Source organism: Orcinus orca, chromosome 19 (genome assembly GCF_937001465.1).
Source record: "Orcinus orca chromosome 19, mOrcOrc1.1, whole genome shotgun sequence".
NCBI classification, from domain to species: Eukaryota; Metazoa; Chordata; class Mammalia; order Artiodactyla; family Delphinidae; genus Orcinus; species Orcinus orca.
The window spans coordinates 40765197-40786366 of record NC_064577.1 but is presented as its reverse complement, the minus strand read 5'-3'; the positions used below and the strand labels follow the sequence as shown (position 1 = coordinate 40786366).

Sequence of the window (21170 nt, the reverse complement as noted above, 5' to 3'; positions counted from 1 at the left end):
AAACCACAAGGCTGTTCTGAGTATTTGTTTGCAAAGGAAAGTTACAAGACAGGAAAGCAAAGCTAGACTCCTCCAATGAAAACACACGCACGCGCGCGCGCGCGCACACACACACAGAAGTGAAGGGACAAATCACTTCCCAGCCTCGTACAGATCATTCACTCTACTTAGGATGCTGCCTCACCCCCCCAAGCTGCATGCTGTCCCACCGTCCTTGCCTGACTCCCATACCCCTGAAACCTTTCATATTATCTGCACTTTTTGTATCAAGAAGAACTCCAAGGGACTGTTCAAATCCTAAGTGGTCATTAAAATTTAATGTGTTGAATATTACTTCAAATAAATGGGCCACAATCAGAAGACGCAAAGAGACATATGTATGACAAGGGCATCTGTGTAAACAGGAATTTATGGTTTGCCTTGTCTATTCCTTTTACGTGACAGACTTCATTTCCTCCACCACAGTGTAAATCCCCCTTATCCCTATTCATTTAGTTTTTTTCCTATTAGGTTAGAATCTCCTGATTACTCCTTCTTTCCTCTGGGTCATTAAAGGTTACTGTGAATCATAACTGGCCTGACTTTATAGTTAGATAGATATTGCAGGTTTTAATAATAGTAATTATTAAGCACTCCAATTTTAGCTATCTCCCAAGCACTGTGCAAAGTACTTCATATACGTTGCTTCAAATTTTGCTCAATCCTCACAAATCCCTTACAACTGGACCTGGCATTTGCATTTTATGGACAGAGAAACTGAAACCTGGAGAAGTTAAAGCAACTGACCCAAGATCTAAGAGGTGCTGGATCTGGGATTAAAGCCCAGGAAGTCTGATCTCATCACCATTCTTTTAACTCTTATTGCAACTGTGGACCATGAAACCCTCAAACTCACTGCCCAAGCATTTCGACACTACAGTAACAGCTACCTTAGGAAAGCTCAAAACATAAGTTCCTTGTTTGATGTAGTTAAAAAGTCAGGGAAAAGTTCAGTGATTAGGGAAGTCATTTATTCATATGGATGGGGGGGGCGTAGCAGAAAGGAAAGCCAGACAATCTAAACCTTATTTTATTTGGGGGGCAGATCTGCCTTCCTTATTATTCTTTTATTAGGCTGTTAAAAAGGAATTTGTGGGGTTTCCCTGGTGGCGCAGTTGTTAAGAATCCACCTGCCAATGCAGGGCACACAGGTTCAAGCCCTGGTCCGGGAAGATCCCACATGCCATGGAGCAACTAAGCCCGCGCGCCACAACTACTGAGCCTGCGCTCTAGAGCCCGTGCTCTGCAACAAGAGAAGGCACCGCAGTGAGCAGCCTGTGCACCACAGAGAACACTAGCCCCTGCTCGCCGCAACTAGAGAAAGTCCACGCACAGCAACAAAGACCCAATGCAGCCAAAAATAAATAAATAAATTTATAAAAAATAAAAATAAAAGGAATTTGCAATAAAATAGTCCAAGATAAATTGGTAAGTAGAAAAAGCTGCAAAAAAGCTGGAGAAACATACACCAAATTAATAAGACATATATATAAAATATACATAGTTTATATTTCTACAAATATAAATTTATTTACAGTAGCATGCATTACTTTCATAAACAGGACAAAACAACTTAATGACATTTGAACCCAATTATTAACAGAAGAGAAGGGCTAAGAGCCGTAGCTTCCTTTCCCCTCAGTTCTCCTAAATTAAGAACTTCTACCTATAGCTCCCTGAACACACTATGCTGTTTTAAGCCTCTGCACACTCACGTTCCCTCAGCCTTGAATGCAATTATTCACCACTCAGCTTTGTTGGGAGAATTCCACCGATCCTACAAAACCATTTTCAGGTGTTCCCATGTGAATACCCCTCTAAGATAAAGCCTTTCTCTCACCCCTAAAAAGAGTTAATCTCCTGGTAATGTGTACCAGGCATTATGCTAAGTATTTTACCTGCATTATCTCCTGGAGTCTTCAACAGCCCTAGGAGATAAGTACTGTTATCCTATCCTTTTACAGATAAGAAAACTGAGGTTCAGATTCTGACTAGGAAGTGGCAGATCCAAGATCCAATCCCAGATGTGTCTGACTCCAGAGCCTGACCTCTGAACCACTGTGCTATCATCTTCCCAACCCTAAGTCCATACTGACACAGCACACACCCCAGCCCCCGACAACACCACTTCCGGTTCTGTGAAAACAGGGACCATAGTGCATTATCCTTGGATCCTGCCTAGCACAATAGTTAGCTCTCAATATATAATATGCTTGCTGATCTGAACCGAGTTGTGATAATACTGATATAGGAAAACTGACCATAACAGAAATTTTCTTGCATATGCTATTCCTTTTAAAAACTGGAGACATTTCAAACAACTTACCACCAAAGTACCATCTAGCATTCCTGACAAAAGTGCCCCATAGTAAGCCAAGGTTTCTTGTAACTAACGTGTAACCACAATATTACTTTTTTTCACGATAACCAACAAAGACTGAAGTGTGAAGTAGCCCAGGGGTGTCATCCTGCTGGACCTCACCAAGGCTGCCCCAGGACACCAGGAGTTCTCCAGGATCTGGGGATGTCCTTCAAGTGCTCTTTGGCTGGTTGTTATACATGACCCAAAAGTTATGATAAATTTTTTTAAATATGGAAGACAGAAAATGTGAGTGGACATTTGTAGCCAATTAAAAATCCTCAAAAAGCACTTCTGCACTTGACAACACAAATCCAATAAGTCAGGACCCCTCTTTTTGAGTGCTGGCCCAGTGTATAAGGTCAGCTTCAGTGACAACTCCCCTAGGGCAGAGGCCATATGTACCGACTTACTCTGTACAAGTTAACCAAGGTCAGGCATGGGGTAGGCACTCCATAATTAAACACCAGTATTCAGCCTCAAAAATCTTTAAATTCATTGGTCTTGCATTCAAGACCTCTTATATGCAGGCACTCCTTCTCCCCTACTTACCTTTCTAATCTACCAGGATTTTGTTTGTGTTATATCACCATACCTCCTCACCCCAAATTCTTTATATCTGTCAAATGCCAACCATTATTTGGGCCCCAGATCAATGCTCTCAGTTAGCAAGAAGACTTCTAGACAACTGCAAGCCTCATAACCAATCCTTCTACTGAAGACCTGTAGCGCTTAGTGAAGCACTGTCCAACAGAACTTTCTACGATAATGGAAATGTTCTATATCTGTGCTATATGTTTTTTAATATATAATAGCTACCTTGTTGGACAGCACAGGCTTAATGTCTCACCACCTCTTTGAGGAAAACATGTTGCACTACATGGATAAAGCATTTATGAAGCTGCCTCAGTAGACCTCAAGTTCTGTAAACAAGGCGTCTTGTTCCTCATAGCAACTTCCACAAAATTGTAAAAAGTAAATATTTGTTGATTTGTACATCACCTCTGAGAAAGCCATAAGATTAAAAGGTGCCAGACTCGGCATCTGTAATGATGGCCACCACCTCTGCCACATCTCACCATCTGAAAGTCAAGACGTGCAGAGGCAGGGAGGAGAAAGCAACTTTCTAGAGACACAAATGACCACTGATCAAGCCACAAGGCACTTTGGTTTATATGACATTTAGGTCATGACTGTCCTTCACCTACAAACTTGCCTAAATAAACATCTCTTTCCATTAGCAAACAGCTAAATTCTGATGGTAAATTATGTACACTATACCGTTAGCTACTTGTGGGGAGGGACAGATTGGGAGTTTGGGATTGACAGGTACACACTGCTATATTTACAACAGATAACCAACAAGGACCTACTGTATAGCACAGGGAATGCTGCTCACTATTCTGTAATAACCTAAATGGGAAAAGAATTTGAAAAACAATAGATACATGTATATGTATAACTGAATCACTTTGCTGTACACCTGAAACTAACACAACACTGTTAATCAACTATGCTCCAATATAAAATATAAAAAAAAAAAAAGTTACTTGCCAAGTTTGCCATAGCAGTTAGATAGGAAACAAAACAAAACAAAACCTAAAAACCTAAGGAAACCCCATTTGTATATCATTTTTCACCTGTTTATTAAATATCTCCCTTGGAGTCTTACAGACTACTGGTGGTATTTCATTGTCTAGGTATATGTCAGAATTTCACTGACATCTTTCCTAGCAGGGCCTACAGTCACACTAAATCAAGATCTAATACTTAAGCATAGATAGTCAAAAGCAAACAAAATATACAGAAGGTACAAATTCCACCACTATGACACTCTGCTGCCCCAGGCAAGTGTTTTGTTCCTTTGATCTCAATTTCCTTATCTACAAAACAGAGTTAAGGTTATATGAACTATCTACCCTTATGGGTCAAGTCATAACTGTGGATATTTCTACATGGCTATTCTTCCCAAAAGAACTACATATAAAAGATTTATGAATTTTCTAGTGGTTCTTTGTGGTGGATATGCTAGCAGATATAGAGATTAATAAGCTCAAGTCTCTAACATCTACATTTTTTGTCTTGTTTTGCTTTGAAGATTTCTTTCCTCCATCCCACTGTGCAAATGTCACTGCAAAAATTCTACTAGTACCCCAGTCTGGCACATGTAATAAGGAAATAAATGTGTTGACTCAGGGAATAGATATATTTAATATAAAACAGAAAATTGGTTGAATCAAGTCATAACACAGTCTAAATCCACATATAAAAGATTGAGATAATTTACTGTTCTGATTTATTCAAACCAATGCTGTATCAGCCCAGCCAGCCAAAAAATTACAACCCACACACAGAATAAATATACCCTTTAGATGCACACACAATAAAAACCAGCAGGGACACCTTACATACATTTTTAATACGAATAAGTGTGTCAGTACCATACATCCACCTGATATAACACAGAGGGATGTGGACTAAACACGGGAAAAACAACTTGGGTGATGGTTTGAATTTTGCTAACTTAAGTGCAACTACACCCCCAAACACAGGTAAAGTTTGCACACATGACTTTGCCAAGGCCAGCCTGTCTTCGTTTTCCTCTCCTCTGCATTTACCCAAGATGTTGGCTCTGAGACAGAAAACTCCCACTCTGGATTGGTTCATTCTGTCCTATGCAATTAAGCAACACCACAATCCAGTAAACGCAAGGGCTCAATTATTCATCTTCTGGCCAAGTTTACCAGGTGTTTATAAAAGAACAATGTCAAGGAGGAAATAGGTTTATTTCCCTCTAGAGCTGGCTTGATGGGGGTTTTATTCTGTTTTTTTAGAAGGGGGAGGAGGGAATCACGACTTTAACCTAGAAAAAGACGGGAGGGAATTTAGAAAGAGTACAAGACTGTCAATTTCCCTACAGGAAACTTGATTCTTATGCAATAATCCTACCCACAACCAACCAGTCCATGAGGCTGTAGGGGGAAGACACCTATTCCTACCTCCTCCAGGGGGGCACAGCTGGCTCCTAAAGGAGCGGGAACAGGGCAAGGCGGAGGAAGTGGCTCAGCCGGGAGCCGCCGGGCCCCGCCGGGGGGCGGGGAGGAGGCGCTTGCCAACCCGCCCCACCAACCTCTGTGGAGATCTCCGCCGGCGTGACAGTCGCTCCTGTGGCCGGAACGTCCCCAGAGCCCCAGGGAGCAGGAAGTTGGGGGGCTGTCCCTCACTCCTGCCCCCCCACCCTAGAGTGCCCTCGCCCCACAGTCCTCCCCCTCCAGCCCATTCTCTCTTCCTCGGCGTCTCCCCTTTCTCCAAAGAACGAAACTTCCTTCCAGCGCACCCTGTCCCTTCAGAGGCCGGCTCCTGTCATCCCGGGGAGCTGTCCCTTCAGAGCTACCCTCCGTTTCTCCTCGTATCCCCTCGACCCACTGAAGTTTCCATCCACTACTCCCCCAAACACCCCAGAGGCTCCCAGCCCTCGCCCCCCGCCCCCGCCCGGGGATGCCCAGGCCTGGAGGCCGTCGGGGGGCAGCCCCACCCTTAATCCCCTTCACCTGCTGCTCGGGCTGAGGCCCGACTGGCCGGGGCTGCGCTTGCGCCGGGGTGCGGGCCGCAGGGTCCCTCAGGCCGCGGAGTCTCGCCTAGCAGATGTGGGGTAAGCGCCGAGCTGGGGTTCTTGTCAAGGATCCGGTTCGGGCCCGCTCCCTCCGCGGCGACGTCAGAACCCCAGCCTCCCCCTACCAGTCTACGCTGCCCCAGCTCCGGAAACCGCTGAATTACAGTCCCTCCAGCCAATCCCCGCCCAACCCCGCCGGGCCGTGACACACCGCTCATGCATAATTCATGAGACAACCAGTTTTCTCGGCCACCCAGAGGCCCTGGTGAGTGTACTGTACAACCGATGCCCCACCCACTGGCCAATAAGAAGAGCCTCTTGGAGAAAGGGCGGAGCCAATAGAAGGCTGGGAACGCCCCTGTTCTGGCTGTTCCGAGGGCTTAGTGCTCCTCCCTCCGTAACAGCAGGAGAAGAACCAAGGCCTTGGGCAGAGAGGCCCGGGGGGAGGGAGGGAAGATGACCGGAATGTCCTGCTGAAAACTCAGCTGAGTTCCTGGCAGTGCGTGACGTCAAGACACTTTAAATGGCCCTGATGCGGCTCTCTTCTGCCTGCTCTCCCTCTTCCCGGCCCTTGACACCACGTGGGGGCGAGGTCGGGAGCCACTTACCACGTGGGAATCAGCCAGTTAGACAGTCCCCAGGTATCGCCAGATCCTCTAGGGGCCCAACGCCTGAATTGGGTTTCTGGGGACAGCAAGAAGAACATGGGTGACTCCCGCCTGCTTTGAACTTCAGTTTCTGCGTGAGTCGGGACACACACACCCGGAAACATGACGTGGAAATAGAGTAATTACTGGAGTGCGTGGGGAGAGGGTAGTGGATTTAACCCAGTCCTGCGTTCCGTCTTCGCTTCGAGCATCAAAGGCCAACGGCTCGCACACTGGCCGGTTCAAGGGAATGAGGAGACAGTACAGATGAAGAATGACACATATACACATTGTTTTTATGCGTCTGAGTTGAAATACTTGAAATGGTGTGCCTTTTTCTTTTTCGCCTTATCTACTTCGAATGCAAGTTTTACTGCATTAAAACTAGTAGTTTATAGGAAATGTAGACATTTTACCTTACATAATAGAGGATGTACTTTGCATAATAGTGTGATTTTGTGTGTGTGTGTGTTAAGACTATCAGGGTTTTTAAAAAATAACAGCTATTAGGGTTTGTTTGTGTTTGTTGTGTTTGTTTAGTACAAAGAGGTAGTAAGATGAAATCTAAAAAGGGCCTGTTATCTCACCACCCAAATAAACCCTGATGACAGTTTTTTCAATGAAACTCACACGTTTGTGGTTAGAAAATTCAGACAGTTAAGAAAAGTCAAAAATTAAAACTGAAAATCTCCCCCCTTCCCCAACCAATCCTTCTCCCCAAGGATAGCTATTCTTATTAATTTCTGGTGAGAAAACCAATGACTCCTAACCGTTGGGGGATCGTAGATACTTCTGAGAGTTTGCTGGTGACTATGGAGTCTAGTCCCAGAAATAGTCAGCATGAGCTTTTACTCACAAATTCTCCTGGTTCCCCAATTTAGACCCTTGGACCACCTTATATGCAAGTGAGAGGTGAGAGCATCTATAGGGCAACTGATAGGGTCACTCATGGTGGGATTGAGAGTTTCCTATTGCCCTCCTGTAGACCCAGCCCAGCGTGGAAATTGCTATATGTGTCCGTAGTGTGTGTGTGTGTGTGTGTGTGTGTGTGTGTGTGTGTGTGTGTGTGTTGGTGGCTGCATTTATCTAAATCTTCACTTCAGGACAGATATCCCCCACCTTCCACTTCACCTAAACTCTGCTTTAGCTGTGCTCTCCCATGCAGTTGACTACCTCCTTAACAATATAGGGTCTGGGACTTCCCTGGTGGTGCAGTGGATTTGAGAGTCCACGTCTCATAACTTTGTTCCATCCACCCAAACCCGGCCCTCCTCCCTGACTCCTCTGCAGCTGCCTTTGTTTCCCTCACTGCCCTCCGCTCAATTCACATGGAACATCTAGCCCTGAATCTATCTGTTCCACCTACAAAAGCTCCCTCCAGCCCAGCCACTGGCCTTTCTCCGTACCGCCAAGGCTGCCCTTGGCTTAAAGTCAGCAGTTTCTCTCACTTGAGCCAATGCTTTGATCTGAACTCCCTTTTCCAGTCTCATCCCCTCCATCCCACACACCCGAAGTTCCTACACTGAATTTATCCCCTTCCTCCAAACATGTCGACACCTTCTGTAACTTCATGCCTTTGCAAATCTCCTTGCTTCCACCCGGAATATCTTCTCTTTCCTCATTCCCTACCTGAGAACTCTTACTCATTCTTCAAAGCCGGGTTCCCACATCACCGCCTCCAGGCTTTCTGAGATTCTTCCTAGCAAAATTGATCTCTTCTGCTGGTCTCCTTTAGCAGGTTGTTTCCCCATCCAGTTTGGCATTCTCCACATTGGACTCTAATGAATCCACTTGTTAGCCTACTTCCTGATAAATAAAATTAATGATTAACATTCATAAAACAATCACCACTTTCCAGGAACTGTGCTAAGCTTTTTACATAGATTATCTTGTTTGATCCTCACCAAAACCCTGTGAGGTAGGTACTGTTATAATTCTCATTTTCCACTAGGAAACTATGGCCGAGAAAGTTGAAAGACTGGTCCAGGGTCCCACAGATAGAGACTACAGGCAAACTCAGAATGAGAATCAGGTCTGGCTGCCTCCAAAGCCTGGACTCTTTGCCCACATATGCTTGAAAACATTTCCCCTAAGCTTCTGGTTCCTGGAAGCCGAAACCCTTTCATGCTTGCTTTCGTAATCCCAGCATCCAGCCCAGAACTCACCTAAGCCTGAGTCAATGAAATATTAATAAACTTGTTGAATAATCATATTAGCAACAGCTAACACATGGAGTGTTTACTGTGCACACGTCCCTGCTTCTGAGCATGTATTATGTAACTCATCTATTAACTCATTTAATCCTTAAAATAACTCCATGAGGAGGATACTCTGATTTTACAGATGAAGAAAATGAGGCTTATCCAAGGTTAAGTGACTTACCCAAGAACACAGAGCTGGTAAATGACAGTCAGGGTTCAAATCCAAGAGTGTTTTTTTTTGTTTTGCTTTGTTTTCGCGGTACGCGGGCCTCTCACTGTTGTGGCCTCTCCCGTTGCGGAGCACAGGCTCCAGACGCGCAGGCTCAGCAGCCATGGCTCACGGGCCCAGCCGCTCCGCGGCATGTGGGATCCTCCCGGACCGGGGCACGAACCCGTGTCCCCTGCATTGGCAGGCAGACTCTCAACCACTGCGCCACCAGGGAAGCAGGTTTTTTTTTTTTTTTTCAACTCATTTTTGGCTGTGTTGTGTCTTCGTTGCTGCGTTCGGGCTTCCTCTAGTTGCAGCGAGCGGGGGCTACTCTTCGTTGCGGTGCGCGGGCTTCTCATTGCAGTGGCTTCTCTTGTTGCTGAGCATGGGCTCTAGGCGCACAGGCTTCAGTAATTGTGGCGTACAGGCTTAGTTGCTCCGCGGCACGTGGGATCTTCCCGGACCAGGGCTCAAACCCATGTCACCTGCATTGGCAGGTGCTTTCTTAACCACTGCACCACCAGGGAAGTCCCCAAGTGTGTTTCATTGGAGAGCCTGAATAGCTGCTCTTCCTTGACTTCATCTCCAGGCTCAAACTTCCTTTTGGATCCCCAAGGAAGGAAAGGTCTAAAGGAGGGGAAAAGGTGATGCCCCCACCCTCTACCCATCAAGTGAATAAAGGCAGAGTGCAGAAGCCCAGCCCATTCAAGCCCATGGTGGTTTATAAACATGTCTGCAAATCATTTGACACTTCTCCCATCTAAAGGTAGACTCTCATTCCACATCAGGAGTGACTCCCTTCTAATAAATAGAATACAATGGATTTGATACTACATGACTTCTGAGGTTAGGTCATAAAAGGCGATACAGTGTCCACCTGACTCTTTCTCTTGGAACACTCACCCTTGGAACTTAGCCACCATGTTGTAAGGAAGCCCAAGCTATATGTAGCAACCTTGTGAAGGTGTTCTGGCCAATAGTCCAGCTAAGGCCTAGCTGACAGCAAGCATCCATTGTCTTTTTATGGCTGAGTAATATTCCATAGAGTGTGTGTGTGAGTGTATGTGTGTGCATGTGTGTGTGTATACCACATCTTCTTTATCCATTCATCCTTTGATGGGCACTTAGGTTGTTTCCACATCCTGGCTATTGTACATAATGCCACAATTAACATAGTGGTGCATATACCTTTTCAAATTAGTCTTTTTGTATTCTTTGGATAAATACCCAGAAGTGGGATTGCTGGATTATATGTTAGTTCTGTTCTTAATTTTTTGAGGAACCTCCGTACTTTTTCCCATAGTGGCTGCACCAATTTACATTCCCACCAACAGTGTATGAGCGTTCCCTTTTCTCCACATCCTTGCCAACACTTGTTATTTTTTGCCTTTTTGATAATAACCATGCTAACAGGCATGAGGTGATATTTCATTGTGGTTTTGATTTGCATTTCCCTAATAATTAGTGATGTTGAACATCTTTTCATGTGCCTATTGGCCATCAACAGGTATGTCTTCTTTGGAAAAATGTCTATTCATCTTCTCTGCCCATTTTTATTTTTTTATATGTATATACATATATATATAATTTTATTGAGGTGTAGTTGATTTACAGTGTTCTGTGATTCCATAATTCTTTTTTTTATACACCTTTATTGGAGTATAATTGCTTCACAATGCTGTCCTAATTTCTGTTGTACAACAAGGATGTTTTGAATATTAATCCCTTGGATGTATCATTTGCAAATATCTTCTCCCATTCTGTAGGTTGTCTTTTCATTTTGTTGATGGTTTCCTTTGCTGTGCAGAAGTTTTTAGTTTGATGTAATCTCATTTGTTTTTCTTTTCTTTTTCTTTTTTTGTCCATGCCATGCAGCTTGTGGGATCTTAGTTTGCCAACCAGGGATCGAACCCAGCCTGGCAGTGAAAGTGCCAAGCCCTAACCACTGCACCGCCAGGGAATTCCCTCATTTGCTATTTTTTGCTTTTGTTTCCCTTGCCTGAGGAGTTATATCTAGAAAGATATTGCCAAGACCAATGTCAAAGAACATACTGCCTATGTTTTCTTCTAGGAGTTTTACAGTTTCAGGTCTTACATTCAAGTCTTTAATCCATTTTGAGTTGATTTTTGTGTATGGTGTGAGACAGTGGTTTAGTTTCATTCTTTTGCATGTGGCTGTGCAGTTTTCCCAACATCATCTATTGAAGAGACTGTCCTTTCTCCATTGTATGTCCTTACTCCTTTGTTGAATATTATTTGTCTGTATATGTGTAGATTTATTTCTGGGCTCTCAATTCTAGTCCACTGATCTATGTATCTGTTTTACTGCCAGTACCATGCTATTTTTTAAATTAATTATTTATTTAGTTATTATTTATTTATTTGGCTACGCCAGGTTTTAGTTGCAGCACACAGGATCTTCATTTTGGCGTGTAGGATCTTTTAGTTGTGGCATGTGTGATCTTTAGTTGTGGCATGCAAACACTTAGTTGTGGTAGGCGGGATCTAATTCCCTGACCAGGGATCAAACCTGGGCTCCCTGCATTGGGAGCACGGAGTCTTAACCACTGGCCCACCAGGGAAGTCCCCAGTACCATGCTATTTTGATTACTATGGCTTTGTAATATAGTTTGAAATCAGGAAGTGTGATACCTCCAGCTTTGTTATTTTTTTCCTCAGGATTGTTAAGCCACTAAGTTTTAGGATGGTTTATTACACAGCAATAGGTAACTGATAAGTGTCCATTTATCACTTCAGAGAGATTTAGGAACTATAATCTAGATTAGGAACTGAGACTGATGAATTAGCAGTAAAACTCTAATTCAAGAAGGTGGCCTGGGGCTTCCCTGGTGGCGCAGTGGTTAAAAATCCACCTGCCAGGGCTTCCCTGGTGGCGCAGTGGTTGAGAGTCCGCCTGCCGATGCAGGGGACATGGGTTTGTGCCCCGGTCCGGGAAGATCCCACATGCCGCGGAGTGGCTGGGCCCGTGAGCCATGGCCGCTGAGCCTGCGCGTCCGGAGCCTGTGATCCGCAACGGGAAAGGCCACAACAGTGACAGGTCTGCGTACGGCAAAAAAAAAAAAAAAAAAAAAAATCCACCTGCCAATGCAGGGGACACAGGTTCGAGCCCTGGTCTGGGAAGATCCCACATGCCATGGAGCAACTAAGCCCGTGCGCCACAACTACTAAGCCTGCACTCTAGAGCCTGCAAGCCACAGCTACTGAGCTCGCATGCCACAACTACTGAAGCCCACGTGCCTAGAGCCTGTGCTCCGCAACAAGAGAAGCCACCACAATGAGAAGATCGCTCACCGCAACGAAGAGTAGCCCCCACTTGCTGCAACTAGAGAAAGCCTGTGCACAACAACAAAGACCCAATGTAGCCAAAAATACATAAATTAAATTAAATTAAAACAAAAAAGAAGAAGAAGGCCCGGCAAGGAAGAGAAGGTTTAGAGAAGACTCTCAGGGGTGGCAAAGGGGGCAATGGGCAACTTGTGTGGGTGATGAGACCCCTATGGGACTCAGCAATAGAAAGGCTCACACAGGGCTGCCCGACTCACCCTCACTAAAATCACAGGGAAGAGCAGGTCTGTGCAACATGAATTCCTTGGACTCCTACTTTCTGTCTGCAAAAACGCTTCTCAGGCATCATCACGCAAGCAGGTCTCTTCTCTCTTGTCTAAAGAACAGTCTTCCCTACTCACTATTTTTCAAGGCTAAGCGCTTTTCCTATGCTGCTTAAAACATCATTCTTACCATGTCATTTCCATGGGGCTTACGAAAAAGGAGTTCTCCTTTCTCATCCCTTTCAAGGCCCCGCCTATCCCAACAAACTCCCTCCTGCTTACTAAATTCCAGCCAGTCCATTTCCACCTCAGGGCCTTTGCACATGCCCTTCTTGTTCCTTCTCTAGCTCTGGCATGGCTAGTTCCTTCTCACCCTTCTGGTCTCACCTGCTCAGAGAGACCTTGTCTAACTACCTCCACCTAAGGTTACTCCTAGGAACTTCAGTCTCTATCTCTATGTGCTGTTTCTTGTGGAACTCTTATCATAATTCTCATTTTATTTATCTGTTTACAGTTTCATTTTTTAAAATTATTTATTTATTTATTTGGTTGCATTGGGTCTTAGTTGTGGCAGGCAGGCTCCTTGGTTGTGGCTCACTGGCTCCTTAGCTGCAGCTCATGAACTCTTAGTTGCAGCATGCATGTGGGATCTAGTTCCTGGACTAGGGATTGAACCTGGGCTGCCTGCATTGAGAGCATGGAATCTTAACCACTGCACCACCAGGGAAGTCCCTGTTAACAGTTTCTTATCTGTCTTCCTCATTATACTGTCAGTTCCAGGAAGATGGATCTTGACTGTTTACTGCTCCCTTATCTCTCCAGTGCAGGGCACATAGTAGGTACTCAATAAACACATGGACTAAATGGAAGTCCTCTTGGTCCCACCCCTCCCCCTCTGAGCTTTATCCGTTCTCCTCTCGCTCCGGACCTTTTCCACTTATTCCGTCTCTCTGTCTCTGAAGATGCTCCTTCTTTCCCATTATGGCCCCCATGTCCTCACCCCCACTTGCTGCACCAAGGTGGCTTCTGCCCTCTCCTCTCCATAGGACAGGGCTCTTAAAGGTCACTAGGGACCTCCTCCTCACCAAAGCTGATGTCTTCTTCTCGGTCATTCATTTTATCTAACTTTGCTGTAGAATCTGGTACTGCCGATCATCCCCCTTCCTCCCTCCTAGACATTCTTTCCTCCCTCAACCATCACAATGGTTAACAGAAGCAATTGCATTAACTAGCAAGCTGATGGAAGCTGAAGTGAGACACACAGAGTTTGAATCCTGGCTCTGACACAGAATAGATAGTGCAACCCTGGGCAATCAGCACCCTCATCTTCAAATCGAGAACCTAATTCTGATCTTGGTAAGTGTGCATTAAAGCGTTCTTGATTGGATGATACTCTCAAATTAAGTGTGCAACATGACAAATAAGAGCCAGGTCATGGCAGCATCCACTGCTCAGGCAGCCCACCTACACAGCAGTGTGACCCTGGGCCAGTTGCTTAACCTCTCTGAGCCTCAGTTTCCTCATCAACAGAACAGAGACTATGAGAGCACCTACCTCATAGGTTGTCGTGAAGATTAAAGGAGGTAACCTGCAAAGCGTTCAATACAGTGTTAGCTATGATTATCTTATGCAAAAAAAAAAAACAACACTAAAAAAACAAGGGCAGTGTGGGAGAAACTTATTGGAAAGAATCTGAGATATCTCTCAAATTCCAATGAAGACTTGAACAACCACACCTTATAAAGGACAATTCCAGGAACCTCACCAGAAGGAGTTAGTGGAAGTCCCACTAAACTCTGCCCTTCCCTTGTCATGACTTGGCTTGAGGCTCCTACTGAAATGTTCAGTCTCTAACTATGGCAACAAATGCCTTTGAAGGTTAAGCAAAGGTTCCAAATGTTTTTAATCACTTGTGTTTTTATGCTACCACTTCAAGCATTCTTTTTCATTTGATTCATCTGACTGAGATTAAATATCCAATTTCCTGGTAAATGTAGGCTCAAAATTCTAAACTGCTGGCAGAGAAGATTGCATTGGCCCAGACAGGCATCCTTTACAAAGCAGCTATGGACAGGGGCAGGGGACCTGGTCACCCAGCAGAGACAAAGCCCTGGAGGGAGGGGGCAGGGGTTTTCCAAGCAGAGGGACATCCAATACACATCTGAATTACATGAGATCATGTTTATGAAAGTGCCCTGCACCCAGTAAGATGTCCTTCTCCCTCTCCAACCATCCCACAGTCTACTTTGCTGTTCCCCCAGCCCCCTCCATCCTCTAAAGGTGGGCGCTCCTGCTTTAATTCTAAAATCCATACTCAAAAATATTTTAAAAACAAAGATAAATAAATAAAGTAAAATCCATCCTCTTCTCTCCCTAACTCCCTCTCTCGCTTGGCAAACTCATTTATTCCTAGCACTTCAAAGACCACCCCTCTTCTGATAACTCTTTTATGCTGAGTCTTATAAGGTACAGATAAACTACTTTCTCAGGTCCACAGCAACTTCCTCTGTAAAACAACTCCTACTTTTTCTTATCTATAAAACAAGACGTTTTGGGAATTCCCTGGCTGTCCAATGGTTAGGGCTCCATGCTTTCACTGCCGAGTGCCTGGGTTCGATCCCTGGTCAGGGAGTTAAGATCCCGCAAGCCACACAGCCAAAAAATAAATTAAAAATAAAACAAAACCCTTTTTGGTCTAACATTCCATAATTCTCTTAACCGTTCCTCAATCATGCCTTCAGCGTTCCTGCCTCTTTGCCTTTCCACACACTGTTCCCTTTGCTTGGAGGACTTTCCCTGTCCCACCTCACTACTTATATTTAATTAACACGTATTGAGTATCTGCTATGTCAATAGATACTTCTTGGGTCCTGCCTGGCTCACAATAAGTCCTCCTTTCCTGGGAATTGCCCCCTTCATTCCCCAATCATATGCTGGAATGGGTCCCTTCAGCCATGTCTGTATTCCATGGTCCTGTCCTCCTGGCCATAGATTATTAAATCCGGGGTGAACACATGTTTACTGGTTTAATCAGATTCTCTATGCCAGGAATTTGGAATTTGAAAATGAGAGACACAGAGCCTGGGAGCCCTTAGAGCTGAGTTGCATTAATGTCAGCACTTTCAAGAGGGCCATCCATCAACTCCCTCTCAGAAGTCCCTGGAGATCCCCTGATTCCTACTCTTCCCAGCCTTGGAGTCCATGGGATAACTTGGCAGCCTTCCCACATAAGGTCCTTTTTGCTCTTTTGGCCAGTGTTCTTTTCTTATGCTTTCAACCAAATAACATTAACCAGTGCAATCGTATACGAGACACTGTTAGGCTCTGGTGACACAAAAATCAAGTAAAATACGGTCTCTGCCCCTCAGCAACAAGTATTTGAAATCCTACCCTGTGTTAAGGATTGTAACTCAAAAGCCCCCTTTCTCCTTAAGTTTCCCCATATGCCCCAAGCGGATGAATCTGTCTTCGATGTATTGATGTTGCATTTTGTTTTACCTCTCTTACAGTCATCACTTGGAGTTATTTTGAATACCTGCCTCTCCCACTAATTGCAAACTGTTTCAGATCAAGAGCTAGGTATGTCGCCTTTGTAGTCTCTCAGCTCCTAGCACAACATCACAAACAGATCATCGGGAAAGAACACCTGTCGCTTTGTTGGCTCCTTGGCCTCTCTCCTTCCTCTGACAGCAACCCAATTTTCCTTTGGGAAATGAGCCTTCCTCCACTCTCAGTTCCACCTTGCAAGTGGGTTCTAGAAATGGTACATGACCTAGATTTGGTCAGGAGGCACAGTGATTTGAATATGTGACCTATCAGGGCCATATCTGAGATTCTGGAAAGATTTGGAAAGAAACCCTCTTAACTGAGGTTGTTGAGCTGTTAAGCCATAAGCCTGCAGCTATGGATGGTCATCTTTGCCAACACATGTGGAAAATCTGACTGTTAATGAAACAAACACAGCAGAGAAGAGGAGGCAGGAAGAGAGAGAAATTCCTAAAGACATTACATCAGAACTTGCAACCAGACACCCCTGGACCTATCACTGGGAACTTATTCAATTACATTAATTCCCTCTATGTTTGTTTTCCACTTTGGTTTGTTTGTATGTTTGTTTGTTTTGTTTTAACATCTTTATTGGAGTATAACTGCTTTACAATGATGTGTTAGTTTCTGCTTCATAACAAAGTGAATCACCTATACATATACATGTATTCCCATATCCCCTCCCTCTTGCGTCTCCCTCCCACCCTCCCTATCCCACCCCTCTAGGTGGTCACAAAGCACAGAGCTGATCTCCCTGTGCTATGCAGCTGCTTCCCACTAGCTATCTATTTTACATTTGGTAGTGTATATATGTCCACGCCACTCTCTCACTTCGTCCCAGCTTACCCTTCCCCCTTCCCGTGTCCTCAAGCCCATTCTCTACATCTGCGTCTTTATTCCTTTCCTGCCCCTAGGTTCTTCAGAACCATTTTTTCTTTTTAGATTCCATATATATGTGTTAGCATACGGTATTTGTTTTTCTCTTTCCGACTTCCTTCACTCTGTATGACAGACTCTAGGTGCATCCACCTCACTACAAATAACTCAATTTCATTTCTTTTTATGGCTGAGTAATATTCCATTGTATATATGTGCCACGTATTCTTTTTTTTTTGCCACGTATTCTTTATCTATTCATCTGTCGATGGACACTTAGGTTGCTTCCATGTCCTGGTATTGTAAATAGAGCTGCAATGAGCATTGTGGTACATAACTTTTTGAATTATGGTTTTCTCAGGGTATATGCCCAGTAGTGGGATTGCTGGGTCATATGGTAGTTCTATTTTTAGTTTTTTGAACCTCCATATGTTCTCCATAGTGGCTGTATCAATTTACATTCCCACCAACAGTGCAAGAGGGTTCCCTTTTCTCCACACCCTCTCCAGCATTGTTTGTAAATTTTTTGACGATGGCCATTCTGACTGGTGTGGGGAGATACCTCATTGTAGTTTTGATTTGCATTTCTCTAATGATTAGTGATGTTGAGCATCCTTTCATGTGTTTGTTGGCAATGTGTATATCTTCTTTGGAGAAATGTCTATTTAGGTCTTCTGCCCATTTTTGGATTGGGTTTGTTTTTTTGATATTGAGCTGTATGTAAATTTTGGAGATTAATCCTTTGTCAGTTGCTTCATTTGCAAATATTTTCTCCCATTCTGAGGGTTGTATTTTTGTCTTGTTTATGTTTTCCTTTGCTGTGCAAAAGCTTTTAAGTTTCATTAGGTCCCATTTGTTTATTTTTGTTTTTATTTCCATTTCTCTAAGAGGTGGGTCAAAAAGGATCTTGCTGTGATTTATGTCATAGAGTGTTCTGCTTATGTTTTCCTCTAAGAGTTTTATAGTGTCTGGCCTTACATTTAGGTCTTTAATCCATTTTGAGTTTATTTTTGTGTATGGTGTTAGGGAGTGTTCTAATTTCATTCTCTTACATGTAGCTGTCCAATTTTCCCAGCACCACTTATTGAAGAGGCTATCTTTTCTCCATTGTATATTCTTGCCTCCTTTATCAAAAATAAGGTGACCAGGGCTTCCCTGGTGGCGCAGTGGTTGAGAGTCCGCCTGCCGATGCAGGGGACACGAGTTCATGCCCCGGTCCGGGAAGATCCCACATGCCGCGGAGCGGCTGGGCCCGTGAGCCATGGCCGCTGAACCTGCGCGTCCGGAGCCTGTACTCTGCAACGGGAGAAGCCCGGGAGAAGCAACAGTGAAAGGCCCGCGTACTGCAAAAAAATTTAAAAAATAAGGTGACCATATGTACTGTTTGTTTTGTTTCATTTTGTTTTTTCTGCTGAAGCCAGTTTGAGGCGAGTTTATGACACTTGCAATAAAGTCTTATAATTCATTCAACAAATGTTTATTGACATAGAGTTCTATGGAAGCCCTGAGAAGGAAATGATCAGTTTGGCTTGGGTGGAGCTGGGGAAGTGGTTGGTTTACGCAGGGACGTGGAAAGAGGGAGGCCATTCCAGAGAGCGGTAACAACCTGAGCCAAGGCCCACGGGCCTCAAAGCGTGTGGTCCATTTCCTTCTTTTCTTTTTCTTTTTTTTTGCCCGTGCCACGCGGCTTATGGGATCTTAGTTCCCCAACCAGGGATTGAACCCAGGCCCTCGGCAGTGAAAGTGTGGAGTCCTAACCACTGGAGGGCCAGGGAAGTAAGTCCCTGTGGTCCGTTTCTGACCAGCAGACTCCTAACGAGTATATTGAAGAACAAACAGTAAGGCAGGGACCAAACTCTCAAGGGATCCTGTGAGCCATGCCAAGGAGTTTAACCCTTTGGTCAAAGGAAGACATTTAAACCGTAAAGTATGTTTTCATTTAAAAAAATCTATATAAATATCTATGTCTATATTTATATCTGTATCTATCTCTATCTCTAACTAGCAGTAATGTGGGGAATGGATTGGAAAGAGCATCTAAAGTCATTTCAAATACTCCAGGTGAGAGCAAATGAGGTCTGGACCAGTCCAAGATTGGCTGCAGCTGTCTTCTCCTGACCCCAATGGAAAGTTACCTCTTAGGGATAAGGACTTTGGAGGCACCATTTAGAGACCTGATAACTCAATCTGAGGCTGCAGAGGAACGTCCTTAGATCCCAGGTGTGACCTAAGAACGCTGCCTGCCATTATCAGTAAACAAAGGATGTTGCAGCCATCAAGCCAGCATATTACAACTGCTCCAACAGTGAGCCCTGAGGGAACTCAGGATAGAAACAAAGAATGCCCGCCATCCTGCAGTCAACTGCTGCAGCCACCCCCAGTGGTGCACCCTGAGGAGACTCAGGATGAGAAAACACAGGATACTGGCCCCAATAGCTGAGGTGCATATCAAAGGAACGATTTTAATGAGCCCAGATTTTGCATCTTCCCATAGGCAAAACAGCTCTAATTTCATTAACTTGAGATGCCTGGATTTCTTTAATTAACAATAATCTTTTGATGTTTCAACTACCTGGCCTTTTTGCAAAACTCCTATATATCTTGGCTCTCCCTCTCGCCTCTTCGGAACAGTCTCTCAGTGTTATCTGAGATGCTGTGTCCCAGGCTTGAAGCCCTCAGTATGTCTGCCAAATAAAACATAACTCAACTTTTAGGTTGTGCTTTTTTTTTTTTTTTTTTTTGGTCAACACAGGTAACATTTGATGGGATCCTTTGAGAGAAAATACCCCTAGTTTATTGTCTGATTCTAACCCATGGAAATAGTGTTAATGATGGATGGGCAAGTTCATGACCGGTTGGTAAAAAAGATGCTTCGTGGGAGTGCGACCTTGTAACGTTCATCGGTGGGCAGCTGTTTCTTTAAAGCCTCCTAACTCCCTTCAGTCGCAAGAGAAGAAAAGGAATAATTTCTGATGTGGGGAGAGCTTCTGGGGCTGCGGCCCCACGCTGTGACATAGAACTGCGTAGGGAAGTTACAGCAAAGTAACTTGGCTGGTATTGAAAGTGTGGTGGACCAGTGAGGCGGGTAGCTTGTAGAAACAAAGTGGGAGGGGCCAGGAGCCTTGTTGCTGTGGGTAAGAGAAGTAAACAACGGCTTGCTATCCCCGGGCCCTTCCTCGTTTCCCTCAGGCTTCTCTCTCCGCTGCTGGGGTGCTGACGTCATTCCCTGCTTCTCACAGCTGCACCTCTACATCCCAGAGGAAGGAGGATCCTTAGTGGGTTTCTCCTGGCTTTCCTGGCTCCCAGGCTCTGAATTTTCAGCCTCAATTTTCATTTCTTTAATTAATTTTTATCAGAGTATAGTATAGTATAATTTCATTTCTTTTTTTAAATTAATTTTTATCAGAGTATAGCTGCTTTACGATGTTGTGTTAGTGGTCATGTTTTTTGGAGGAAGGCCGACTCTTTCTGGGGGATTTAGAACTCGAGACTGCTGTGCTTGTTGCTGGGGGCGGAGGCAGGGGAGTCCAAAGGAAACGTATGGCCCCTGAGGAAGGACTCAGCTTGTTTGAGGTAGCAGCAGGAGGCGGGGATACAGCCCCAGAAATGACATTGTTTTTATTAGGGACACCACTCCCCCAGGTGATTCTGATGCTGGCAGAACCCACATGATGATTTGTGTCCATTGCTCTAGGAAATCCATAACTTGTGGGCAGGTAGGGCAGGCTGCTCATGGGGAAGACAGGCTGTACAGACAATGAAAGAGGTGCCCAGGGACTTCTGGGGTGGTCCAGTGGTAAAGAATCCGCCTTACAATGCAGGCGACGCAGCTTTGATCGCTGCTCAGGGAATTAAGATCCCACATGTCGCAGGGCAACTAAGCCCGCACGCCACAACTACTGAGCCCACGCGCCCTGGAGCCTACACGCTACAACTAGAGAAGACAAAAAACCCGCACGCCACAACTAGAGAGAAGCCCACGCACCACAACAACGAGCCCGTGCGCCACAACGAAAAAGATCCTGCATGCCTTGACAAAGATCCTGTGTGCCGCAACTAAGACCCAACACAGCCAAAAATAAATAATAAAATAAATCTTTAAAAAAAAAAAA

At 44.6% G+C, this 21170-nt stretch overlaps 1 protein-coding gene across 4 annotated transcripts in view; it reads right to left on the bottom strand.

The window, feature by feature from the left end:
* The window catches only part of STAT3 (signal transducer and activator of transcription 3), a 64485-nt gene extending 58252 nt beyond the window's left edge, over nucleotides 1–6233 (bottom strand). For 3 of the 4 annotated variants that reach the window (XM_004282817.4, XM_012537786.3, XM_033411100.2), the window contains exon 1: nucleotides 5950–6172. The gene's annotated coding sequence lies outside the window, so the exon portion shown is untranslated. Of the gene's footprint in view, nucleotides 1–5949 lie in introns of all 4 variants that reach the window. The other variant, XM_004282815.2, reaches the window with a different exon arrangement.
* Between the last annotated feature and the right edge of the window lie 14937 nt (nucleotides 6234–21170).